The sequence below is a fragment of the Eleutherodactylus coqui genome, chromosome 5 (genome assembly GCF_035609145.1).
Source record: "Eleutherodactylus coqui strain aEleCoq1 chromosome 5, aEleCoq1.hap1, whole genome shotgun sequence".
Classification (NCBI taxonomy): Eukaryota; Metazoa; Chordata; class Amphibia; order Anura; family Eleutherodactylidae; genus Eleutherodactylus; species Eleutherodactylus coqui.
In genome coordinates this window covers 118,745,258-118,755,126 of record NC_089841.1, presented here as the reverse complement: position 1 = coordinate 118,755,126, position 9,869 = coordinate 118,745,258, and positions in this window count along the sequence as shown.

The following is a 9,869-nucleotide window of genomic DNA, read 5'->3' as shown; positions in this document are numbered from 1 at the left end:
ATGTAGGACTGCGCTCTCCCTATACACAAGCAGGAAGAGCAGCTGTCAGCCTTCATGCAGTGGGTGAGGGGAGGCTGGCACAGACCACCTCCATGCCCGGGGCTCAGCTCCAAGTCAAACTTCAAAGCCTAGTTAATTTAAAATGCAGCATTTCAGAATAAATAACCCATGGGACCAACCGTCATCCTTGTCCCAGGTTCATGCTGTCTGTAGTTGGGATAGCATCAACCGGATGACATAATCCCTTTAACCCTTTAAGGACCAAGCATGGTAAATATACAATGCTTGGTCCTGGGCTTTAATCCCTGCTGATAGTAAAAGTACTGCATAGAATTAAATCTTCCGCAATCAAGCAGGATCAGGTCAGGTCCTTGGCTGTCAGACACACCCGAGGACTTGAGATAAAGGGGGAAGCTTTTAACCGCTTCTGCCTTCTTTCTAGGCCACATAGAATGAGCGCTATGTACTAAAGAGAGAAAGCAGAAGTGTTGCATTAACACCGGGTAAACCCTGGCACAGCAGAGCTGCAGGGCACTCGCAGAACCTGATCAACTCTGTTAGTGACTATTCTCACTACAGGGGATGTTTTTCCCTGTAACTGGATGCTCCAACTACAGTGGAAAAGTGTGAAATCACAAAAAAAAACAAAAGCTAAGAAAAATGTATACATAAAGAATAGAACCCCGCTGATGCCAACCAAAACAGTCGCCATATGCATCATATAATCCAAAACTATACATATTACATATCAAAAAGTCCAGAACAAAATGAGGAATTTAGAAAGTGTCTGGTCCTCTACGATCGAAACCTCCTGATCCTTAAGAGGTTAAAGAGTGTCTCGCCACAGGTTTTACCTGACATGCAATCTGTGACTTGGTCCAAAAGTAAATGGCGGTGGTGGTGGGGGGACCGCTGGAGATGGCAGAGTTGATTATCTCCGGTGGTCCGCCCCGAAGTGAATGAAGCAGTAGTTTGCCTGAGCGCTCACCCGCTGCTATTAAGTTCGGGACTGAGCCACAACTGGCGTGTCTGCATGTCAGGTAAAACCTGTGGTGAGAAAGCCCCTTTAGGCTATGGAGCCTGCTAATGAATATATTCAGAAATTTGCATGGCTAGCTATTCCCTATTGTCGTCTGATCTCTCAAGGTTTCAGATGTTAATTCCTTGCAGGTTCAGTGGAGACCCGTCAGTAGTTGTCTGTAATGTGGAGTCAATCTGCAGGAAACCAGTGTGACTGTCCGTTCCATGAGCTGTTCCAATATGAACTTAGTTCTGCACTCCTTCAGGATCAAAGTGAGATGCTTGTGGAGTACTCGCATGGACTTATTCTTGGCTGTCGTTTTTTTTTCTGCACCTATGGCAGAAGAGGAAAACTCCCAAGCAGAAAATTCCACAGCAATCTTGAATAATGTGCAATGAATTCAGAGGCCTTGTTTAAATCACAAAACTTCTAGCCCCCTACGCTATATTCTGTGGCACAAACTCTGGAAACTGACGCCAGCTCGAATGGTGACCTTATTGGTATCTATTTCAGTAATGGAAGCCTATGAGTCATCTGGTCACTATTTTCTGTGATTCAGATGAACATGGAGAAAGAGGCCTAAACATGTGAGCGGGCCTTTAGTAAGGTGACCAGATTTTCCCAGGGTCAAAGCAGGACAGAGGTGTGGTCAGGGGGCGTGGCTTATCACAAGGTATGATTTAGTTTTGTTTGTTTTTTTTAATTTTTTTCTTACCACCATCTTAAAAAGGACAGGGCCATTTAAAAAAAGACTGGGAGGAACGCCATGCAGTTTTTCCCTAGCTAGAGAACTGGATGGGCTATTGATATACGCTTGTAGTACCATATGGGCCTACTCTTTAATTCTGGTTAGGATTGTATGTTGTCTCACAGTACACTGAGGTATTTGTAAATGGAAAATCTATATCCTAAAGATCAGTGCTACCTTCCATAAAAAGTGGAGTGGATGTTTTTCCTTTTGATGCAGTGCTTTAAGAGTTGGCAGACAATGGACCCGCAGTACCAGTTATACTCTTATACTCACCGCTGCTGCCAAGGCCGCCTCCTTCATTGAAGAATGGATGTTTCTCAGAAGAGTGGAGTGTTGCAAAACGTCTTGGTAAAACCTAATACAGAACTTGTCAGCAGAATTACAGTTTACCATAAGCATGCCTTTCAATGTTTATATTTTCGGTTGAGTCTTCTCTCTTGTCCACAAATCATTGATGGCTCAAAATACTCTCACAAGCTGCAGTTTCCAGAAGGCATAAAAAAAGTGCCACATAGTATGAAATCAGCTGCAGATACACGGCTGATTTCCAGTCAAAATCTGCATTAATGGTGCAGATTTTAACTGTATTTTTGGATGCTGAAATGCCATGAGTTAACAAACCCGAAGTTAGCTTGAGATGGTATGCTGCCACATGCATAGTAGCCTAAGTAGTAATAGTGACCTCCACAGTGGCCCAAGTAGTAATAGTGCCCCCCTGAGACAGATATACTGACATCCTCCTCGTCTTCAAAGCATTGCAGCTCCTCTGTTCAGCGCTGCTGTGGATGGAAGTGTGTGTGTGTGTGTGTGTGTGTGTGTGTGTGTGTGTGTGTGTTCCTGGACTTTCTCTCCCTTCTCTCCTCCTGTGGAACCAAGGAGGAGAGGTCAGGGAAGGAGGATCCTGGGTGCACACTTCTGTCAGTTTGTGCACCCATAGTAGTGCCACTGAGTGATTACCAGCTGGGGAGCTGCGGCACCCCAACTGGTAATCACTTTCATGCTGACCAAAGGCTGTTTAGGGACCCTGGGAACAATGGGACAGAGTCCAAAAGCAGGACTGACCCACCAAAATTGGGACGTCTGGTCACCTTACAGGCCATTAGTACCAGTGTAATTAAGCTCTCCCATAGGGTTTATTTACACACTGTAGTCATGTGTGTTTTTTCTTTCTTTCTGTGGTCACATTTTGTGATATGACTACAATGTTTGCATAACTAGGAGCCCTTGGGCCCCGATGCAAAGCCCGTAACAGGGCCCCCTATCTAAAATGTGCCATTTATAATACTGGTATCTTGGTATGTAACGGGGGCCTTTGGACCCCCTAAGGTTTCTGAGCCCGGTAGCGACTGATACCTCTGTTCCCCCTATAGTTGCGTCCCTGAATAAACCCCCTAAGAATTATGCGCTCATGTGAACAAACCCATTGTAATTCACTGCATATTACATTCGCAAAATTTGCACACTTAATATGCTGCACAAACGCGCTCCTGTGAGCGAGCCTGAGGGTTATCGTCCCTCTGCCAGGCTCTAGTCCTGTTTCTGGTGGGAGGAGTGCACAAATACACTGGGCACACTTTACACAGCTGTATTTTCAGACAAAGGGACTGTTTCCAATAAGATATTAGGTGGAGTTGAATTTTGATGCTGACAAACAGGAAATTCAGGCTGGAGAGAAACCTCATGTGACATATCTGCTACTAGTAAATATTTGATAGCATATATAAATAGAGTGTGGACTGGTACAAAGGGAATTAATTAGTAAGGTGAAGGCAGAGGCAGATTACATGGGAAGTTTCTTAACTGCAAAAAATAAGTTTGATTGGTTTCACATGTTGCTTTTTGTATTGAAAAACTAGGTTTTTTTTGCAGCACTTTTTCCATGGAAAAAATGCAGGAAGACAGCAGTTAAACGAAGTGGCCGGATGTTAGCTGGAAACCAAATATTAAAGGGGTATTCTTATCTCAGTCAGACATGGCTGAGCTGGAAATCCCAGTTTGTATGTCATGGGCAGAGGTATTACAGATATCTGCAGCAGTCCGTTCTGACACTTCCATAAGCCCTATAGAACTGAATGAGAGTTATGGAAATATTCAGTGTGTTTTTCATTTGATGGCTCTGATCTGCCACTTTTGTCATTCTCCTTCGGTTTCATGACAGAATGGAAATTCGAAACAGAAATGCAAACGCAGCTTAACCAAGGCCTAAATACAGTAGCGAATAAACATAGGAGGGGCTATTAGTGACGGCTTGGGAACACCTATACTTGTACAAGTTGTGAGGTTGAACACTGGCCAGGGTGCTCAGGGCAAGGCACTGTGAATTATTGAAGTTCAAACCAGGCCTGATCATGGGTGCCAGGCGGATGGGATATTACATTTCAGAAGGTGTGTGAGCATTAGTGTCATTAGTGTACTAGGAATATGTCGCAGAAGGCATTGCTGCCCCCGGTTACTTGATGATTTCGACCGGTGAGGTCTGGCTAGAAAGGTCTGTGTAAACAGGTAAGCAACTCTGTTAAGGTGCATTTAGACTGAAAGATGATCGCTCGAACTACAGTTTGAGTGACCGTTTTGAGGAATCATCTTTGCATAACTCTTTAAGTAGCTAATTAGCTACTTAAAGAGTTATGGAGGTGAAAAGAAACACTGCTGTTAACTCAGAGAACAAAGCAGCTGTTTTGTATATGCAAACAGTTGCTTTGTTCTCTCACTATCCCGCTGGGCTGCTATCTGAGAGAAACAGCAGGAGTGCTGACAGCTCTTTTGTTCTCGAAGCATTTAGCTGGTATCCCGCTGTGAAGTCCTAGTAGGATACCAGCTGAAAGAATGCCATTAGCATGGCCCACTAAGAGTCCTCACTAATTTCTAGCATGCTGGGCTTTGGCTAGATTGCTCTTGCATGATAATCGTTATGTCTAAATGGGCCTATGGAAATTTTGTTCACATTCAGTGCAGGAGGCCCCACATGTATATCCCACAGATCCATGCAGCTTTCTTTAGCTTCCATGCTATATGCGAGCTGAAGATCCACCTACCAGAGTGCCTCTGTTAACACAACACTGAACACGGTGGCTCACCTGGGTTTGTGTGATTACTAACTGAATGGTAAAAGACTGGCACGTGGTCCGAGGAGTCACAGTACCAATTGTTTCAGACTGATGGTATGGTTCGTGTGGGTCAGAGATCCCATGAAGCCATGGACCCTAGTCAATAAGGCACTGTGCACGCTGGTGATGCCATACTGGTGTGGGTGTGTTTTCATGGCATCGATTGGGGGCACTGGTCCACCTAAACATGTCATTGACCAGTGCTGCTGCTTTTCCCTGCTAGCTGACCATGTGCAGGCCTTTATGGATTTCATGTTCCCCCACAATGATTGGATATTCCAGCAGGATAATGTACCATACCCTTGCCCCCCAAGTTGTCCAGAATAGGTTGGAGGAGCATGCTGGAGAGCTCCTACGCATGCTGTGGTCTGCAGCTTCATCTGACATGAGCCTAATTGAGCATTAATGGGAGGGATTTGGTAGAGAGATCTATTCACACCTGAAATCCTGCACCTACAAACACCACAGAGCTGTGGCTCGCAATCTAAACAGCATGACACAATATTCCTCTAGGTGTCTACTGTCCTCTTATGGAAGTGATGTCATGTCAAGTTGCTGGGCTAGAGGTGTCCTACACGATATTAGCATATAATAAATAACCGTTTTGCTGAATATCCCTTTATGTAAAGGTGCGGTAACAGTGACTTTTGCTCCTAACACTGATGCACTCCCGTGTTGTGTGTACATTTTTCTTCTCCATTTAAGCAAAGGTGGAAATGTAAGGGAAGGGGAAGAACCTTCCAAAATGTATTCTTCACATTTAATTAAACAAGGAAGTGATTTCTGAAGCAAAACATTTACAAAGGAAGCATCAAGCACTAGTGTGATGTGCGCTGTCAGCACAGTAATAAAAGGCCAGGCCCCGTATGACTCCTGTAGCTCAATGGAGGAGTATAGGTCTTGCGTTACCTTCTGCTAATCTGCTCTCCAGTATGACGTTTTCATCCCAAAACGGCTATAGGCGCTAGTATAGAGAAGGACATCACCGGATGAAATATGTTAGCAAACTACATTTTATAACCTTGAATGGTAGAAAATAGCTAAGTCTACATCATGCTCCAGCGATCCGTCGTTCTGTAGTGTTTTTCTTTTTAAGGCTAATTGTAAAAAAGAGAACAGCGATAAAATATAAAATCAAGGAATAGCAAATAGAAACATTAAAAAAAGGATATCATGATATCAGAGAATTGATATAAATATATAATATATTTATAAATATTTCCAGAGTACAATAGTTTAATTTTATATAAATCAAATGAAGGACAATGATTCCCAGGGTATTAGTATATCTTGATACCACCGAAAGCAAGGGGTTTGACAGAAGGAATGCCCCTCTCACACTGCTAGCTCCCGATTGGGCCAAGGCTGGCAGGTCCTAGGAGCACAGTGTGGATAGATGTCTGCGTTCTGTGCACACTTATTCTTAAGCCGGCTTCACACGAGCGTGACGGGCTCCGCAGCGGAATATTCCGCAGTGAAGCCCGTCACGGCGCCCCCCAGAGACCCCATACTTACCAGCGGAAGATAGCGTGAAGACGCTTCACCGCCGTCGCGTCATGTGACACGCCCACCGCGTCACATGACGCGGCCGGCCGTGTCACGTGACGCGCCGGCCGCGTCATATGACACGGCGGCGGTAGGCGGGAAAGCGGGTTTTTTACGCTATCTTCTGCTGATTACAGCGGGAGATAGCGTGAACGGACGGCTTCCATTGACTGCAATGGAAGCCGTCAGCGCGTACACCCGCGGCAAATAGAACATGCTGCGGGTGAGGACGGGAGATTTCACGGTGCGAAATTCCGCGGTGGAATTCCGCATCGTGAGCATTGAGCTATTAGGTTCAATAGAACCTAATAGCAGGGGGCAACGCAGCGGATTTTTGCCGTGAATTTACGCGGCGTAAATCCGTTCGTGGGAAGGAGGCCTTACAGTTTTGGCATACAAGAATAGCAGTTAATACAAAGTACAGACTGCTGCATCTATTAAAACATCCACAAATCCCCCCCCCCCCCCCCCCAAAAAAAGTACACCTTGGGATGCAGAATCCTTGGTGCACCAAGCTGAGACTCTAGGATGTTACACCAGTAGTCCTGTAAAACACTTACACCCCCCCCCCCCCCCCCCCCCAAGAAAAACATGTGCCTAACCGTACCCATACCCATCAAACATCTTGGACAATCCGCAGTAGAAGGCAAGCCCATAACATAGAATGTTGACAGAAAGGCTATAGTAAATCGTGTGTATACATTTAACATGTATTATATTATCTCCAAATCGAATTGGAAACATCCAACCTAATTTTTGACGAAAATTGAGGGAAAGAAAAATCCAATTTCTCCAAATGCCTGCTACAGATATCAGAGTGCAGCTAATCAGCAGCCAGGCCACCTAGCTGATATCACCAAATGTGCCTTCCATCTTGTATATGGTTAGCAGTTTAATTGGATCATTGCCTGCATCACATGACCTCGCCATATATAACATATTAGGCACAGTGTAATCAGCGGCTATTTTACAGTTGAGCACAGGACAGAGAGGCTGCAACACATTTATATGCCTGTATAAAATGTAATCTGTTAGGGACAGATATTCTACAGAGGATATACAGTATTCCTGCTGGTAAAATCGCATTGCCCAAAAATCGCTAAGTACAAACTTGCTATGCGTTTTTAACATTAGTCCCATTGACATTTGCATAAAAAAACAACAAAACACAGCGTTACCTCAGCGTTGAAAAAGCGCAAGTGGGTAAGAGCTCTTGGAGATGTGTCGGATCTTAGGATTTCTGGGATGCATGTTCTGAACTCCACAGATCACTAACACAAATTGGAACGAATGTTATGTTCTATCCTACAGGGTTCTTAACATCTACACCCCATAGATAACATCTTCTGTATGACATGTCAGACGTTGTTAACATGCTAACCTTAGTATGGTAACAACCTGTCATTACAGGGGTATATGCAACTTATGCAGCTGCAAAGTGGCAAGGTAGGCAAGGTGGCAAGGTAGGCCACTGCTACCTTAGAAAGGCCACCCTAGATGGTCATGTGATCTCAGTTTTGACCAGCTCAGATCTACTTGGGGGTTATAGATTCTTTTTCTAGTCAGAGTCTTTGTGATGCTATTACATGAATCTACCACTGAAACCGCCTGCAGAGGGATACAGGCACTCCTGTCATACAGATATAATAGAGGAGATCACAGCTCATCCTTCTGACTGTATGCGTATGATCTGTAGCTTATTTGGGTGAATATAATAAGTTATAATTAAACTGTCCTCCAGCAGGGAAAATGGTGTAACCTCAGCTAATGCTGGGCTCATGCATCATGGGATGGATAGAAAAAACTAAAAGTAAGAAATCTTAGCCTCAAGATTGTGCCTTTGGGCGGACACTCACTGGCGATATTTTCTATCTTGTGCTGCAAGAGCAAGTGAAAACAAACACTCGCCTCGCAGCGCAAGAAAGACGCCGTAATGAGACTGGGATATCGCCAGTCTTTTCAATGGGGCCAGCGGCAGCAGCGCTAGCCCCATTGAAAAGATATGTAGAATACCGCGGACTAATTCATAAATAACTAAGCACTATCTGTAATTGGCTGAGCGCTCAGCCAATAGCTAAGCACTAGCTGTTATTGGCTGAGCGCTCAGCCAATCAGCACAGCCCTTTCAGGAGGTGGGGATTTTTAAATCCCCGCCTGCTGAAAGTGCTGGACAGCAGTGTCGGGGAGCCAGCCGGAGGACGCGTGTGAGTGGCGGAGAGGGGAGTACATTTTTTTTTACTATTTTAAACACTTAATGATGATTTTTAGGGAAGGGCTTATATTTCAAGCCCTTCCCCGAAAATCATACTGCAGGGTTTGCCAAAAACCACTGCTTTCAATGGGACCAGCAGTAGCGCCGATCCCATTGAAAGCAATGGGATAGCATGCTGCACTTCTGCCACAGCTGTCACAGCTGTGGCATAAGTGTGCGGTATTCTCCATATCTTTGCAATGGGGCTAGCGTTGCTGCTGCTGGCCCCATTGAAAAGACTGGCAATATCCCAGCGTCATCCCGTTTTTTTTCTCGTACTGCGAGGCGAGTGTTTTCACTTGCTCTTGCAGCACAATGGAGAAAAAAAAACGCCAGTGGGTGTCTGCCCTTACAAGCATCAGACATTAGGCTGCACTTCATATAAGTGACTGGAATACACAGAGGAGACCTCCAGAGTGTGACAGGCAATCAGGTGAGGGGGGCAGGGATGGGAAAAATAGGTTTGTGCTGAAGTGGCCCTTCAAAAAAGAATAGTACTCTCTACGGTCTATTACAGAAGTGTTTAAAGGAGATGTCCCGCGCCGAAACGGGTTTTTTTTTTTTTTAAACCCCCCCCCCCGTTCGGCGCGAGACAACCCCGATGCAGGGGTTAAAAAAACCACCCGCACAGCGCTTACCTGAATCCCGGCGGTCCGGCGTCTTCATACTCACCTGCTGAAGATGGCCGCCGGGATCCTCTGTCTTCATGGACCGCAGGGCTTCTGTGCGGTCCATTGCCGATTCCAGCCTCCTGATTGGCTGGAATCGGCACGTGACGGGGCGGAGCTACACGGAGTCCCATAGAGAAGAGGAGAAGACCCGGACTGCGCAAGCGCGGCTAATTTGGCCATCGGAGGGCGAAAATTAGTCGGCACCATGGAGACGAGGACGCTAGCAACGGAGCAGGTAAGTATAAAACTTTTTATAACTTCTGTATGGCTCATAATTAATGCACAATGTACATTACAAAGTGCATTATTATGGCCATACAGAAGTGTATAGACCCACTTGCTGCCTCGGGACATCTCCTTTAACCTTTTGTAAAGGTCCACGTACCTGGGTCTGTCATCAGGTAAAGGTCTAGCAAAGTTAGGTAATAAGTGTTAAAACAAATCACATAATTATTATTTCATATAGATTACAGTACGATAACAGTGATACCAAATATGTATGGGTTTATTTTTTCTTACTACT